The 18,289-nt window shown below is 38.0% G+C and overlaps 1 pseudogene; it reads left to right on the top strand.

The window, feature by feature from the left end:
• Positions 1-11,103: 11,103 nt before the first annotated feature.
• The window catches only part of LOC110320865, a 46,342-nt pseudogene continuing 39,156 nt past the window's right edge, over positions 11,104-18,289 (top strand).

Here is an 18,289-nt window from a genome sequence, read left to right as displayed (position 1 = left end):
GTGATAAATATGTATCTATTTTCATTTTCCTATATACAGACTGCCTGTTAGACCATCACTGCTTATTGAAGATGCTTTCTTTTATCCCATAGTATGTTTTTGGCTTCTTTGTTAAAGATCAAGTGTTCATAGGTGTGATGGTTTGTATATTCTTGGACCAAGGAGTTGCACCATTTGGAGGTGTGGCCTTGTTGGAATAGATGTGATCTGGTTGGAGTAGGTGTGTCACTGTGGGTGTGGGCATAAGATCCTCACCCTAGTTGCCTAGAAGTCAGTCTACCACTAGCAGCCNTTGGATGAAGATGTAGAACTCTCAGCTCCTCCTGCATCATGCTTGCCTGGATACTGCCATACTCTGACCTTGATGATAATGGACTGAACCTCTGAACCTGTAATCCAGCCCCAATTAAATGCTGTTTTTATTTGACTTGCCTTGGTCATGGTGTCTGTTAACAGCAGTAAAACCCTAACTAAGACAGCATGCATGTATATGTTGTATTTATATACTATATTATATAAACAGAGCATGTTTTACTTACATATTTAGTACTACACACATATACATATGCATATCACACACACACACATATATATATATATATATATATATATATATATATATATTTAAGAAGAGTGAAGAAATATACTGATGTATGTAGACAAATATCTATAGAAATAGGTAGATACTAAAAATTTAAAAAGAAGAAACCATGAGTTGAAGAAGAAGCAAGGGAACCAAGGAGGAAAGAGAAATAGGAATTTATGTTTTGGTTACAAAAACATTTATTAGTCTAAGAGTAGCATACCAGCAACAAATGTAGCTAATAACTTTGTCATTGATTTTTGACATGATTTATAGGAGGAATTTTAGTCATGCCCATAAGTACATGGTATTTAAAATTATAAGAACTGGGAGACACTTCCAGTTACCATCTGTACATGGGAACTAAGGCTGTTGCATAGCCTTCTGTTCTGTATACAGGTCCCACCAGGAGTAAGCTGGTCTCCCAGGAATACTCTTACTCTGTGGCTCAGATGTGAGATCCACACTTTGTCTCCAATAACTGTCCAAAGTGGGACTGGCCAGGAGCTCACAGGGCACAGGAACAACGGAACAGCTGGGACAAAATCCTTCAGGTTTCTGCCCCCAGGAGCTAAGCCATCTGTACTTCTGAGAGAACTGGTCTCTCAGGAGTGCTTACACAGGCTTAGAGGCCTACAAGAGGGACAAGCTCCAGGCAGAGACAGCAAGAACAACTAGCACAACAGATAACCAGATCTCGAAAGGCAAGCCCAAGAACCTTATCAACAGAAACCAAGGCTATTTGGCATCATAAGCACCCAGTTCTCCCACCATAGCAAGTTGTAAATAACCCAACACTCTGGCAAAGCAAGACTTGTATTTAAAATCACATCTCATGATGATGATAGAGGACTTTAAGAAGGACTTACATAACTACCTTAAAGAAATACAGGAGAACACAGGAAAACAGGTAGAAGTCCTTAAAGAGAAAACACAAAAAATCACTAAAAGAAATACAGGAAAACCCAACCAAACAGGTAAAGGAATTGAACAAAATCATGCAGGAGCTAAAAATGGAAGTAGAAACAATAAAAAAAAAATCAAAGGGAGAAAACTCTGGAAATAGAAACCTAGGAAAGATATCAGGAGTCATTCAGGCAAGCATCACCAACTGAATAAAAGAGATAGAAGAGAGAATCTCAGGTGCAGAAGATATCATAGAAAACATTGATGCAATAGTTAAAGAAAGCCAAAATGCAAAAAAGGTCCTAACCAAAACCATCAAGAAAATCCAGGACACAATGAGAAGACCAAACCTAAGGATAATCATCAGCTCTCCTTTATTTTACAAATTAAGGTGGGAAACAAGTTTTCAGGAAATTACCTGAGTGCTAAATCATTCCTGTTCAAAACCACTTACAGGAGAATGGAATTAACATCAAATATAATTAGCCCCTGGGCAATCCACAACAGTGAGAAAGACAGATACTACCTTAGAGTAAAAGGCTGGAAAACAATTTTCCAAGCAAGTGGTCCCAAGAAAAAAGCTGGAGTAGTCATTCTAATATCGAATAAAATTGACTTTCAACCTAAAATTATCAAAAAAGATAAGGAAGGACACTTTATACTCGTCAAAGGAAAAAAATCTACCAAAAGGAAGTCTCAATTCTTATCATCCATGCTCCAAATGCAAAGGCACCAACATTTGTAAAATAAACTTTACTAAAGTTCAAAGCACACACTGCACATCACAAAATAATAGTGGGAGATTTCAACACCCCACTTTCATCATTGGACAGTTCATGGAAACAGAACTAAACAGAGACACAGTAAAACTAATGGAAGTTATGAACCAAATGGATTTAACAGATATCTTTAGAATATTTTATCCTAAAACAAAAGAATATACTTTCTTCTCAGCACCTCATGGTGTCTTCTCCAAAACTGACCAAACAGGCCTCAACAGATCCAAGAAGACTGAGATAATCCAATGTATCCTATCAGATCACCACAGACTAAGGCTGGTGGTCTTCAATAACAACAAAAACAATAGAAAGGCTACAGACATGGAAGCTGAGAAATGCTCTACTCAATGATATCTTGTTTATGGAAGAAATAAAAAAAGAAATTAAAGACTTTTTAGAATCCAATGAAAATGAAGCCACATCATTCCCTAACTTATGGGATACAATAAAGCAGTGCTAAAAGGACAGTTCATAGCACTAAGTGCCCTGTTAAAGAAACTGGACAGATCTTACACTAACAACTTAATAGCACACATGAGACCTCTAGGACAAAAAGAAGCAAACTCACCCAAGAAGTGTAGAAGGCAAGAAATAGTCAAACTCAGGACTGAAATCGGCAATATAGAAACAAAGAAAACAATACAAAGAATAATTTTTTTTAAAAAAAAAGCAAAAAACAAAAAACAAAACCAAAAACAAAGCTGGTTCTTTGAGGCAACCAACAAGATAGATAAACCCCTACCCAAATTAACTAAAGCACTGAGAGGCAATATCCAAATTAACAAAATCAGAAATGAAAATAAAACCAGATACACTGAAACTAATAGAAAAGTAAGTGGGGGAGAGCTTCAAGCACATGGGCACAGGGGAAAATTTCCTGGACAGAATGCTAATGGCTTATGCTCTAAGACCAAAAATTGACAAATGGGACCTCATAAAATTGCAAACCTTCTGTAAGACAAAGGACACTATCAATAGGACAAAATGGCAATTGGGAAAAGATCTTTACCAACCCTACATCTGATAGAGAGCTAATATCCAATATATACAAAGAACTCAAGAAGTTAGACTCCAGAGAATCAAAGAGCAATATTAAAAAAAAAAATGGGTTATAGAGCTAAACAAAGAATTTTTAACTGAGGACTACCGAATGGCTGAGAAGCACCTAAAGAAATATTCAACATCCTTAGTCATCAGGGAAATACAAATCAAANCANCNCTGAGATTCTACCTCACACCAGTCAGAATGGCTAAGATCAAAACTTCAGGTGACAGCAGATGCTGGCAAGGATGTGGAGGAAGAGAAACACTCCTCCATTGCTGGTGGGATTGCCAGCTGGTACAACTGCTCTGGAAATCAGTTTGGTGGTTTCTTAGAAAACTAGACATAGTACTACTGTATACTCCAGCAATACCATTCCTGGGCATATATCCAAAAGATGCTCCAACATGTAATAAGGACACATGTTCCACTATGTTCATAGCAGCCTTATTTATAAAAGCTAGAAGATGGAAAGAACCCAGATGTCCCTCAACAGAGGTATGGATTCAGAAAATGTTATAGATTTACACAATGGGGTACTACTCAGCTATTAAAACAATGAATTTGTGAAATTCTTGGGCAAATGGATAGAACTAGAAAATATACCCAATTACAGAATTACACACAGAGTATGCACTCACTGATAAGTGAATATTAGCCCAGAAACTTGGAGTACCCAAGATACAATTCACAGGCCACATGAAGGTCACGAAGAAGGAAGGTCAAAGTGTGGATACTTCAGTCCTTCTTAGAAGGGGGAACAAAATACCCATGGGACAAGTTATGGAGACAAAGTGTGGAGCAGAGACTGAAGAAAAGTCCATCCAGAGTCTGCCCCACCTGGGGATCCATCCCATATTCAGTTACCAAACCCAGATACTATTGTGGATGCAAATAAGTGCTTGCTGACAGGAGCTTAATATACTTGTCTCCTGAGAGGCCAATGCCAAAGAGATTTATCTTTTAGAAGTTACAGTAAAGGTAGATTAGAAGCTGAGTTGCCAGCCTTACCAGAAAGTATTTCTAACATCATCCTATGGTTGCTTTTGTATGTGGACCAAAAAAAAAAAAAAGAATGAAAAATGAATTATTTCATATTTTTATTTCCATGTGTTATATTAAATGTTGTTGAGAGCTGACTTTGTTAGGGTTTTCCTGCTGTGAACAGACACCATGATCAAGGCAAATCCTATAAGGACAACATTTAATTGGGGCTAGTTTACAGGTTCAGAGGGCCAGTCCATTATCAAGACAAGACCATGGCAGCATCTAGGCAGGTATGGTGCAAGCAGAGCTGAGGGTTCAACATCGTCATCTGAAGGCTGCTAGTGGAAAACTGACTTCCAGGCAGCTAGTGTGAGAGTCTTATAGCCCACACCCACAGTGACACATCTACTCCAACAGGCTCACATCTTCTAACGTGCCACTCCCCAGGCCTAGCATATACAAATTATCACATTTGACTCCCTGACCCCCATAGGCTTGTTTAACATATGAGTCTATGGGGGCCATATGTAAGCATAGCATAATGCAAAATACTTTTATTTCAACTTCCAAAATTCCCATAATCTATAGAAGTATCAACAATGTTAAAAGTCCAAAGTTCAAAGTCTCTTCTGAGATTCATCNNATCACTTAACTGTAATCCCCAAAGCAAGACAAGAAACCAGCTGGGCAAACTCCAAACTCTGCATCTCCATGGCTGTCAAAGTATTCTTCAGATCTCCAACACCATTTTCATTTTTGTTGACTACAACCAACCTCTTTCTCCAGGTCTGGTTCCACTTCCTGTTAGCAGCTTCCCTCAGCAGATAATCCATGGGTCTGGAATCTCAAAATCTTGGGTTCTCTGAGGCAAGTTCAATGTTACAGTTTCTTGTTTCAGTGCCTGGGATCCACATATGATCTGGGCTCCTCCTAAGGAAGGGCATCACTTTTCTAGCTCTGCCCTCTGTATTACTCTAAGCTTAGTTTGATCCACTCCATTGCCATTGATGTTCTTGGTGATCATCCCATGGTACTGGCATCTCCATGACTCACTGGGGTCTTCCACTGCAACTAGGTTTCACCAATAGCTTCTCATAGGCTCTATTCATGGTGCCATGCCTCAAATCCTTTTCATGACCCCTTCAGGCTATCAACTGCAACTGAGGCTGCACTTTCACCAAGGGTCTTCCATGATTTCTCATAGTGTCGAGCCTCAGCTCTTTTTCATGACGCCTTCATGCCTTCAAAGCCAGAACCACTTGGGTGACTTACACATTACCAAGTCCAGCTGCAGCACGAGATGCAACCTTGGCTATCTCTGGAACACAGCTTCTTTGTGCAGTCAGAAAACACTTCCCAAAAGATTTCACCTCAGTGATGTTGGTCTCTTCTTAATCACCACTAATTTCTTAGCTTTAGCTAACCAACACCAATTTTCCCACTAATCCCTTCTATTCTGGACTCTAAATCCAGAAACACATGGCTGAAGCTGCTGAGTTCTGTGGCTTACAGGAGCTGGAGCATGGCTCCCTTGTTCTATTACATTATCACTAGCTGCCTTTTCCCCAACTCTTTCACTGTCTGAGCTTGGCTGTCCTGAATCTTGCTCCATAGACTGACTTTGAATTCAAGAGACCTGCATGCCAGTCTAAGGTGTGGTCCATCAAGCCTGGATTTAAGTTTTTCTTCACCTAGAACTTGCTCTGTTCTAGGCAGGCCTTGAACTCAGAGATCTAATTGTCTTTGCTTCTTGGGATTAAAGGCTTATACTACCATGCCTGGACCTAAATTCAGCAGGGTTGAATCTTGCCCTAAGTTCACTAATCCCTTAATTCAATTTAATATCCTTGAACAGAGGATTGAGCTCCATGTCACTTCCTGGTGTCCCTTTAATACTCAAACTATATATCTTGTATTTTTCCTTTCTCAGGTTGCTACAATGTTCAGAATGTTCTTCATCAGACTTAGTCAGAGAACAAAGTCTCAGTTTTTTTTTTTTTTTTTTTTTTTTGAGGCTTCTTTTGTAGATGCAATTAATATAAATCTCTTTACCTTCCCTTTAGTAGTCTCTTCAGACAGTGGTAAAAAGCAGCTATGTTATTTACCAAAACATTACAGAAACACTCTCAGCCAAATATTAAAGTTCTTCTCCACTGAAACCTCTTGGACCAGCAGGTCTACATAATTCAAAGGACACTCAGCACCACTGTCTTCCATATTCCTACTAGGATGGCCCATTAAACCCCACTTAAAGCATTCTACTGCTTTTCAAAGTTCCAAAATCTACATTCCTCCAAACAAAAGCAAGGTCAGGCCTATCAAAGCAATAGCTCAGGCCCTGGTACCAACTTCTGTCTTAGTTAGAGTCATAATGCTATGAACAGACACCATGACTGAGGCAACTCCTATAAGGACAACATTTAATTGAGGCTAATTTACAGGTTCAGAGGTTTAGCCCATTATCAAGACAGGAGCATGACAGCATCCAGACAGGCATGGTGCAGGCAGAGCTGAGGGTTCACCATCGTCATCTGAAGGCTGCTAGTGGAAAACTGACATCCAGGCAGATAGGGTAAGAGTCTTATAGCCCAGATTACCAGTGATACACCTACTCCAACAGGGTCACTCCTAGTAGTACCACTCCCTAGGCTGAGCATATACAAACCATCACAATAATTCTGATAGTTAAGTTTTCAGAATTGTTATTTTTAACATATAAGGAAATAGATTTCTTTGTGACATTTTTAGTTACATACAGCATTATATTTTGATCTTACTGCTCCTTTTCCCCATTTGCTCTTGATAATCCTCACTATACCAATAATGCTGGCCTCCTCTTCATCCCTAAGGAGTGCTTTTTCTGCTTCCACGACTCACATTTAATTACTCTTTCCTGCTTCTCCTTATCCCCTTGCCTTCCGTTTGAGACCTATAGCTCTGTTTTCACATCTACATTGCATTCTGAAGCCAATAAACACAAATGAAAACATATTTGTAGTTCAGAGTCTGACTTATTTCAGGTATGGTAATATTCAGTACAATGACTTTTCATGAAATATCATTTCATGTATTTTTTTAAAAAAATGATTGAACCAAATTACATTAAGTTGATCTATCAGAGTTCGTTTATCCATTCAGGTATTGATGGGCATTTAACCTGGTTCGATGTCTTAGGTGTGATTATTACTTGCAGAAACATGGAGGTACAGGGATCTGTCCCTCTGCTGTGCTGACTTAGACTCCTTTGGGTACACATCCGTTAGTGGTATGGCTGGATCACATAGTAGTTTGACTTTCAGGTTTTTTGAGTACCTTCCTCCAGATTTCCAGTGCTTATGTCACTTTAACTTCTCAGCAGCAGTGTGTAAATGTTCACCTCTTCCCCCATGACTGCTAATATGTGCTGCTCTTTTTTTCTTAATGATAGATATTCTAACTGAGGAGTGGAATTTCAAAACAGACTTAACTTACTTCTACTTAATGGCTAAGGATGTCACACACTTTAAATTATTTATTGCCAGTCATTGCTTTTTTTGGAGAACTTCCTGTTCAGTTCACTGGCCTGTTTCTTGACAGGGAGATTTATATTTTGGGATTTCTTTATAAATTCATTCTAGATACAAATCTCACATCAGGTGTATACATGAGAAGTTTTCTCCCATTCTGTCAGTCATATCCATTTTTTTTTTTTTGTCATTTTGACATGATGCTGCCATCTACAAATTTTATGCTTGCGATCTCCCAAACCCCTCATGTTTTAAATAAGTTCATAATTATGTGTGGGGCAGCATTTACAGTCATGGTTGGCCATATGCAACTCTTGGGCTGCAGGTCCAACACATTTGTTAGGCTGCCTTTTTATTCATTTTATTATTATTATTATTATTATTATTATTATTATTATTATTATTTGCCACAGACTACCTTTTTGGCTCTCCTATCTGCATGGAACGGGTCTCTGTTACCGATGAGCAAGGATTCAGCAAAATGACAGACTGATACAAGAGAGCGTGTAGAATTTGAGTGTATTTTTCTAAATCGAGCATCAAACTTTTATACAGGAGAAAAAAACAAGAGAAGCCAGGACACATCTGCAGAGTTACAGTGACACAAAACAAAGGATTGTATACATCAAAAGAAGGCAGGGACCAGGGTGGTGTTGTTTACCAACAGGTGTAAAGCTAGTCTGTAGTTAAACCCGCCAATTGGCTAGGCCAATGTGTATTCCCTGTCCTCAGTAATCACTTTACAGACTAGCCCTGAGCTATTCTGGCTCTGTTCTTTGTAATGCCTAATTAGTTTCACTGGTCTTTACTAGAAGTAAATTTGAATGTTAATGAATAGGTAACCTTCTCACTGAATCCTACTAAATTTCAAGCTCTTTGGCTTCAAGGAATTTTTAGGACATTGGAACATTGGTGGAAGCTCACCTATGATAAAATTCAACCTTTAAAGGCACTTATAATACTTCAAGAGAGCATACACCATACTAATGTGGGGATACTGTTTGAGTATACGGGTTATGAGAATGCCAAGGTTCCAGGAGGCTGAGTTCCCTTGAAACTCTTTGCCTCGTTAGTGCTTCCAGGCCTCTTGGCCTGTCAAGCAGACTTTACTGGAGTGGGCGTGGCATTTTGTTATTATTATTATTATTATTATTATTATTATTACTGTGGACAGGATTGTTACTTTTATGTCATTTCATCATCAGTTAGGAAGTTATTTTCTGAGCTATTGCAGTTTCCTTCGGAAACATGAAAAACAATATAAACATTTTATTTATGTATGTATATTAGTGCTCTATTTGCATGTATGTCTACAGCAGAGATTAGATGGCATCAGATCCCATTTCAGGTGGTTGTCACTTATGATTTGTTTTAGCAGTTTTGCAGTTTCAGGTTTTGTACCATCTTCCAACCATTTTGAACTGAGTCTTGTACAAGGTCAGTGATATGAACCTAGCTTTACTCTTTACTGTATCTTTTTATTCCCACCATGTTTGGTGTTTGGCTATCCTCTCTTGGAAGCCTGTTCTTTTCTGTAGAGGAGAGGAAGGGGGAGTAGATCTTGGAAAAAAGGAGGTGGGGATCTCAGAGGAATGGAGGGAAGGTAAATAGTTTTCAGGATATATTGTATGAGAAAATAATCTATTTTCAACTAAATGTGGTTATTGAATTTTTCTTGTCTCCACAAATAGAAAAGAATCATCTTATTCAGTTTGTGTTCTAGACATCTTTGTTAAAGATTAGGTGGATATGTCTATGTGGGTATATTTCCAGGTCCTTTATTCTATTCAACTGGTTGTACAAATTAATATTGGTTAACCTCAATATATACAGTCCTGTTGAAATTGAACAGGGATGTTGGGACTCTGCTAAGGATGATTGCTTTTTCTGATACTATGGATGTAAAATACAACTTATATTTCTGGTGCTACATTTAATAAGTATTAGGTTGATTCTATTGTAAGAATTGTTCTTAATTTTATCTCAGATATTTGTATTATATGAATGTCAGGTTTCACTGTAATTTAATATATTCATGACATCGCAATTCATTTTTTTCTTTTGATTTGATACAAAAATTTTCTGAAGGTTTGCCATTTTTAGTACAAGAGAATATGCATATTTTCTAAAAAGTAAATATATGTCCTTAGAGATGAATAGTATGATGCAAATGAAATAACAAAAATACTGTATTGATATAATGATGATGACAGAGTTAACAAAAAGGAATTGCTTTAATATCTCTAACATAGTTGACAAAAGAATACATGCACTATGTTAGTTATGTTAGTTAGATATGAGAGTAAAAAATTAGGTGTTACCTTCTGGCTTGAGAATCTATCATTGAATTCTACTGCTCTCACAGATATTTGCATTTATTTTTCCAATTTAATACAAATTACATGTATAATGTATAATGTTTATTACACACACACACAATGAGGTGTGATATTTCTATTGTATTCTTGAGTTAAATGTGTTTACTTTAGTTAAGATTTGAGACTATCAATGTTTAAAATAAGAAAAGATGATTTAATGACTAATTGTGTGTTTTTAGTCACCCTAAATCTTTTCTATATTAATATACTTTTTTGAACTCAAATTAGAATAGAAACACCTATCACATCATTTTAATAAAAGATTCTTTCACCTTTCCTAAGTTTCTAACAGGACAAAGAAATTTTATCTCTAAAATGTCCTTTGCAGTATGCCTTACCAGTCAATATTATTGAATAGTAATCTTGAAAATATTTAAGATATAGCAAATGACTTAGAAATTGTATAACATTCTGAGATATGAAATGGACATTTTCATATTTTAATGCTCTCGTTATGTGAAGAAATGTCACAAGTCCAATTTATATATCAAGCAATAATTATAACCTAGATACTTGTATCTAATACGTAGGTTGGATCTAGGTCACTGAGGTTGAAATCTGGGGCCTACCTTGGCTTTGCCTTCATCTCTTGACTGGATTAGAGATTATTAGTAAATTCAAAAGTTATATTCAGATCCCTGGTTTAGATGTACTGTTTTGAGAAGATAGTCTGTACTATCATGAGCCAAAAACAACCCCTGACAAAGAAAACTTCATAACTAATTATCTGGACGTTCAGTCATCCAGGCAAAGGATACTGAGGTAGTATGTGCAGAATTCTGAGGGGATGGCTGGGTGTGTATGTCACTTGCAAAATAAGTGTGAAGATCTGATTTTGGATCCTTACCACACACACTAAAGTGGGAGTGTAAGTGTGCAACTGCACAATCCCAGTACTCCTACTGTATGATAGAAGGTGGCCATGGTGCCAGGAGATTCCTCAGAACCTGTTAGGACAGCTAGTCTGGTGTTCAGAATAGAAAATAAGAGGTCATTTTTTGAACAAAGTGGAAAGAAAAGACTGCCAGTGAGGCGTGGGACAGTGGACCATGCCAGGAAACATGGTAAGTGAGTGAGTTCAGAGACCCTGGCACCCAGGCATCCATTTAAGGATGGTAGGAGTTTCCCTGCTCCCTACGAGATTTTCCGCATGAAACATGTGACCACACTTCCCCCATAGGAACATCACGGATGGCCACGTAGCACAGAACAGAGTTCTCCATGCTAAGGAGGTACCTAGATGGGCACTGAGAGTTTAGCCAACAAGCTTTCTCTATCAAACACTCCTTCCTACAAAAAGTATTTAATCTCTGTTCCACCCTGAGGAAGGAGTATGCACCCATTTTTCATGAGGAACAATGAATAGGCAGTATGGAAAAGCCAGGATTGTTTCTCTCTGGAGGAACCACTGTGGGTAGCATGGAGAAAGCCTAAATCTACAGAGTTGAGCTGCCTAAGTCTCCCACAGAAGACTCTTCCACATTCCCAGACATTCACCTCCATAGCTAAGCCAAAGTTCCCCTTCCTCATGGACCTTGGCTCATCTTTTCAGGCCTGAGGACCCCTCTGTTCTGAGTCCTACTTGTGATTTTGAGCAACATCTGGATGTCTGGGAATTTAGGAGCCCCTGAGTCTTCAGCCTCAGCCTGTGCTGTTTCTCACCCAGGCTAAGGTCCCCCTACCTCAGGCTACATTCTGCCACCCACTAGCAAACCAATGATAGTATAAGGTAAATGAAGTCTAGAGTTCCAAGTTTCTCTGCTCAGTGAAGTTCCCAGACCCCTGCAGCTAGCTGGAAAGCAGAACCACATTGAAGTTGTCCTCATATTCATATATAAACCTGTGCATGTACACACACACACACACACACACACACACACACACACACACACGCACACACACAAACCACACACCACTGACCTATACATCATACATTCAAATTATATATATCACAAAAAAAATATCCCAAAAGTTATTCCAACTCATACTATTCTAATGCCATGTATGTGTGTGTGTGTGTGTGTGTGTGTGTGTGTGTGTGTGTGTGTGTGTGGTGTATTGGTGATATGTCAGTAGCTTTCTGGTTGACATGTAATGATGGACTTGGCAGCAATAAGAAGATGGGAAAATCTTACCCAGTAGCATGCACAGTAGCATGCAGATGTATTATTACTGTAGCACAAAACAAAGTATATGGAAATATATTTTATGATTAGATGATTGAAATTAAATATATTGCAATTGAAGTCAAAGTTCAGAAAAATGTCTGGAATCTAAAGTCAAGGAAATACCTCAGACAATTTGGGGGGAAATAGAATAAAATAAGAACAGACACATTTAAATTGTTGATGCAATAATTTAATTTTTAAGTAAAAAGATGACAGGTTATAGTTATTAGCATAATATCTGTTCCCTACACACATTAATTTCAATAATTAAATGACTGTCCATGGACTCAAGGAGGCTCACATGGGCAATTAATTTCTGACCGTCATATGATAAAAACAGACAGATGGGGAGAGAGAGAGAGAGAGAGAGAGAGAGAGAGAGAGAGAGAGAGAGAGAGAGGGAGAGAGAGAGAATATCAAATAATTTCTGAGGGAATGGCATAGCAGTCCTAGATAGATTTAAAGATGGTTAGAAAAACATAAGACCCTAAGAAGACCCTTAGCCACTGGAGTTTTGTTCAAGAAAATGTCCTATGTCAATGGGTTCAAAACTATTTCCCACTTTCTGTTCTATTTGATTTAGTGTAACCAGTTTTATTTTGAGGTTGTTGATCTAATTGGACTTAAGCTTTGTGCAGGTTGATAAATATTGGTCAATTTGCATTCTTCTCCATGCAGACATGTTACCCTCACACTGGCCTAGGAATTATCTCAGATCTAAGGATTGAAGAAACACACATGTAAACACACACACACACACACACACACACACACACACACACCAGTTATTCTCACATTGTTTAGGCTAGCAACAACTGGATATACCTAATTCTTCCCCTGCTATCTCAGGCCTAGGAGGGTAAGTGGCCAAAGGCCACTTCTCCTAGTTCTTCCATCTCTGGTGACTTCATCTTCCTTCAAGGATAGTGGTAAAAAACTTCCTACATCTCTTTCCTACTTGAGGAAACCTGGAGGTCCCACCTTTTCCAACCAGCCACTCGCTGACATTTTATTGATGGATCAGGAACCAACTGAGAAACAGCACCTTTAGCATCAGTACTCAAAGATTTCCTATTAAATCAAAGTGTCAGACCTGCCCCCTACACAGACATCTAGTTAGACCAGCAACATTTTTTTGAGGATGCTTTCTTTTTTTTCATTTTGTGGTTTTGGCATCTTTGTCAAAAATCAAGTGTCCTGGCCGGGCGGTGGTGGCACACGCCTTTAATCCCAGCACTTGGAAGGCAGAAGCAGGCGGATTTCTGAGTTTGAGGCCAGCCTGGTCTACAAAGTGAGTTCCAGGATAGCCAGGGCTATACAGAGAAACCCTGTCTCAAAAAACCAAAACCCCAAAACAAACAAACAAACAAAAATCATTAGGTGTGAGGTCTTCAGTTTGATTCTATTGATCAGACTGCTTGTTCTGTAGCAATACTATGCAATATATATATATGTATATATATACATATATATATATAAAGTCATTACTGCTTTGTAGGACAGTTTGTAGGGATGGTGATGCCTCCAGAGGTTCCTTTATTTTTCAGGATTGTTCTGGCTTATCCCAGTTTTTTTCATTTTTCTAATATGGAGTTAAGAATTGTTCTTTTAAGATCTATAAAACTTGTGTTGAAATTTTTATGGGAATTGCACCTGTAGATTGCTTTTAGTAAGATGGCCATTTTTATTATGTTAATCCTATCAATCCAATCCATTAGCATGGGAGGTATTTTGAACTTTTGAGGTCTTCCTCAATTTCTTTCTTCTTGGACTTGAAGTTCTTATCATACAAATCTTTCACTTGTTTTCTTAGAGTTACCCCAAAATGTTTTTATATTATTTGTGGCTAAGGGTGTTATTTCCCTAATTTCTTTCTCCACCCGTTTATCATTTGCATAAGGGATGGCTACTGATTTCTTTGAATTAATTTTATATCCAGCCAACCACCTTGCAGAAATTGTTGATCAGCTCTAGGACCTCTATGGAAGAGTTAGGGGAAAGATTGAAGGCCCTGAGAGCAATGGCATTTCCGTAGGAAGACCAACATTGCCAACTAACCTGGATCTCTGGGAGCTCCCAGAGACTGAGCTACCAACCAAAAGGCTGGTCTGAGGTCCCAGGCACTTATGCAGCAGAAGGCTGCCTTGTCTGGCCTCAGTGGAGAAGATGCCCCTAATCCTGCTGAGATTTGATACACTGGAACAGGTGTATTCCCAGAGGTGTATGTCATCCTCTCAGAGTGAAAAGAGAGGAGGGATCAGAGGAGGAACCCTGAGAGAAGGCATTGGGAGATAGGGCAACATTTGGGATGTAAATATATAAATTAAAAAAAGAAGAAAAGAAAAAAGTAATAATATGTAACCAGTGACAATAAAGTCCCCATTGACCTGCTCTGTCCACGACACTAACGTCTTTCCCCAATGAACCCACCAGCAATTATTGCTCACCAGTAGAGAAAGAGGCAGTAGTCACTCATTTGCTCCTGCAATAGGAAAAACTAACAACAAACAAACAAACAAAACCATTTTTTATGTTGTTATATGTTACAGTTTTAAAAGATTTTGTTCCTAACAAATTCATATTGTAATATATTGGAACTTGGGAAGGGGTAATGCTTCTTTCACAACAGTGAATTTTTTTACTCTAATAGTGCCAGATTCGTTATTGTGATAGTAGGTTTATATAAACAACTTGACAACTCCACCACATCTTTGAAGTCATACACTTTGTCATGCTGGGATCCACTGAGAAGCTCTAGCAGACACCAGTGCAGTGTTGTTTGTTCATTTACAAAAATCAGAAACCAAATAAACATCTGTTCATTATGACAAACCCAACCTCTGCTAAATCTTAGAAGTAAATACTGGTATTAAAACTTCTATCTTCTTCAAATTAAGTGAAGATGCATCAAAGCAGGTACATATCATTTATATTCAGAGTTGAATATTAGTTACTTATATTTTAATAAATTAATTTTGAATTTTGAAAATATGGCAGAATAATTTGAGAAAATGATTTATTTTGGGAATTATGGCAAGCTCATAAAATTAATCATCTGCATGCTACTGGGTCAGATTTTCCCATGTTCTCTTCTTGCTGCCAAGTCCATCATTACATGTCAACCAGAAAACTGCTGACATATTGCCAATTATGTTGAGGCTTCCTGTCACCCTGTCCTAGATTTTATTGCTCTAGCATGAATGCTGTGCAAGCACAAGTCAATATGTTAGGGACAGTGAAAAAAAATAAGAAAATTCTTTGCATAAAGTTGGAGCAGTGAGTTCATTTAGTTTGAAAATTCTCATATTCCTGAGTTTTGTAAGAAAGTATTAAATGAGGAATTTGCAACATTTTTCATGGGGCCACACATCTCAAACAGCTGTTGAGAAAAAAAATGTTTAAAGAAATTATTACTATGTCCCTAATCAGGTATTATCTTTTAAAAATATAATAATTTGAGAAAGTCATACAAAAGAAAAAAGTGTTAGCAAGAAAAGTGAATCTATGCCACGTGGTTGTGACACATGGCTTTAATCCCAGCACCCCACAGGCAGAGGTAGGTTCTGAGTTTGAGACAAGCCAGGGCTACAAAGAGAACCTATGGTTTGCAAAAATGAACAAACAAGAAAATCAAAAAAGCAACAAAAGAAAGAGAAATCTTTGTAATAATTCAAGTATCTGAGAATGCATTACATGACATAACTATTGCACTTTGGAACGTAGTAGCTGTGATTACCTGAACAAGTATATGCTACATTAAATATGTCAACATCCCGCTATAGATAGGGGACAGTCTAATGCTGCTGCACACCCTGGGGATTTATATGCAGTTAATGGTTAATTGGGGGAGGAAGAAAATTTCTTCACTAATATAATCACTGACCCAGTGCCTGTACAAATCTTTATAAATCCTCTCATAAGCAATCTTAATAAGAGTCACTGGATCACAAAACAGAATACGAGACATGAAAGTAGAAGAAGGACTAATGAAGAAGAGGGATGATAAGAGCAGGAGTGAGTAGGGGAGAGGATAAGAAGATAATGGAGGTGAATATGCTAGAAATAAATGTGACATAGGTTCAACAATAGTAACTGCAGTTTGCTCATTTTAGAAATTTATCATTTGATATAGGAATATATTCTTAATGTAATTATGTTATATTTGTATGCATTTTCACTTTTTTGCTAATAAGTTGTTTTATATTTATATAGCATTGTAGTAATATTTTATAGATATTGAAATCTGAGACTAAAAGCAAATTTTAACATTTTCCTTGAGAAATATATTAGTACTAAAGTATTAGAATTTTTTAGAATGCAAAATAGATTCTTCTTTCATATAATACATCCCAAGCACAGTTTTCTCTCCCTCCAATCCTCCCATAGTTTCCCCACTTCCTCTCCCCACCCCCAGACTCATTCCTTTCCCTGTTCAAAACAGAGCAGGCCTTGAAAAGAATGACAGCCAAATAGGACAAAAGAAGACATGATAAGACAATACCCAAACTTTCATATCAAGGCTGGAAAACATAACCTGATAGAAGGAAAAATGTCCCAAGAAGAAGCAAAAGAGTCATATAGCCCCAGGCCCACTGTTAGAAGGCCCATAAAACACCAGGTTAATGCATATAATCTATGTGACCTCATGAAGACTATTTTAGGCCCCATGCTTGTCTCTTCAGTCCCTGTGAGCCCCTATGTGCCTTGCTTAATCTATCAAGTAAGATGTTCTCTTGGGGTTCTCCATGCTCTCTGACTCCTTCAGTCTTTTTTATTCCTCTTCTCTGAGGTTTCCAAGTGCCAAGAGAAGGCACCCTATTCAACTCTGATTCAATGCTGTCTTTACATAATATTTGGCTGTGAATTTCTGTATCTTCTCCCATCTTCTGGCCAAGAAAGTTGTTCTGATGATAACAAGACAAGGGACCAATTTATAAATATAATATAATACCATTAGAAATAATTTCGCTTATTTTTTTCCCAGTCAAGTTTAGTTCTACCCTAGGTCTCTGTGTTTTTCTCTTATTCTATGCAGAAATAGTCATTTCTCAATAGGACTTTGACATACAAGGAAAAGTAGATTTAATATAACAAATGGTAATGTCCAGTTTAGTAGTTAGGTCAGGGAGAAATTCCAAAGCACTTTCCAAAGTAACCATGCCAGTAGAAAGATTTTGGTCTTTGCTGGGTCGTTTGCTCCACTGCTGCTTTCTGAATCCTACAGAAGCCATTGAATGTGAAACCACTGACCTTGCTCAGAAAGTTAGTGTGATTCTTTGAACACTGCATTATATGTAGCTGGTATTACCAGGAGAAAGGGGTTCATTCTCCATGATAGTTCCTGACACATTGTACTGGCTGGTTTTGTGTGTCAACTTGACACAGGCTAGAGTTATCACAGAGAAAGGAGCTTCAGTTGGGGAAATGCCTCCATGAGATCCAGCTGTAAGGCATTTTCTCAATTAGTGATCAAGGGGAGAGGCCCCTTGTGGGTGGTGCCATCTCTGGGCTGGTACTCTGGGGTTCTATAAGAGAGCAAGATGAGTGAGCCAGTGGAAGCAAGCCAGTAAACAACATCCCTACATGGCTTCTGCATCAGCTCCTGCTCCCTGACCTGCTTGAGCTCCAGTCCTGAATTCCTTTGGTGATAAACAGTAATGTGGAAAATGTAAGTGGAATAAACCCTTTTCTCCCCAACTTGCTTCTTCTTTTTTTTTTTTTTATTTACATTTCAAATGCTATCCCGAAAGTTCCCTATCTGTTGGTGGCCTTTTCATCTTATTGATAGTGTCTTTTGCCTTACAGAAGCTTTGCAATTTTATGAGGTCCCATTTGTCAATTCTTGATTTTACAGCACAAGCCATTGGTGTTCTGTTTAGAACTTCCTGTTATTTTTGTTGTTAAAGTTGAGATTATGTTCTTGTGGCTGTCTTCTTTTAG

The sequence above is a fragment of the Mus pahari genome, chromosome 4 (genome assembly GCF_900095145.1).
Source record: "Mus pahari chromosome 4, PAHARI_EIJ_v1.1, whole genome shotgun sequence".
Taxonomy (NCBI): Eukaryota; Metazoa; Chordata; class Mammalia; order Rodentia; family Muridae; genus Mus; species Mus pahari.
The sequence above is the reverse complement of the archived record's forward strand: the minus strand, read 5'-3'. Positions and strand labels throughout refer to the sequence as shown.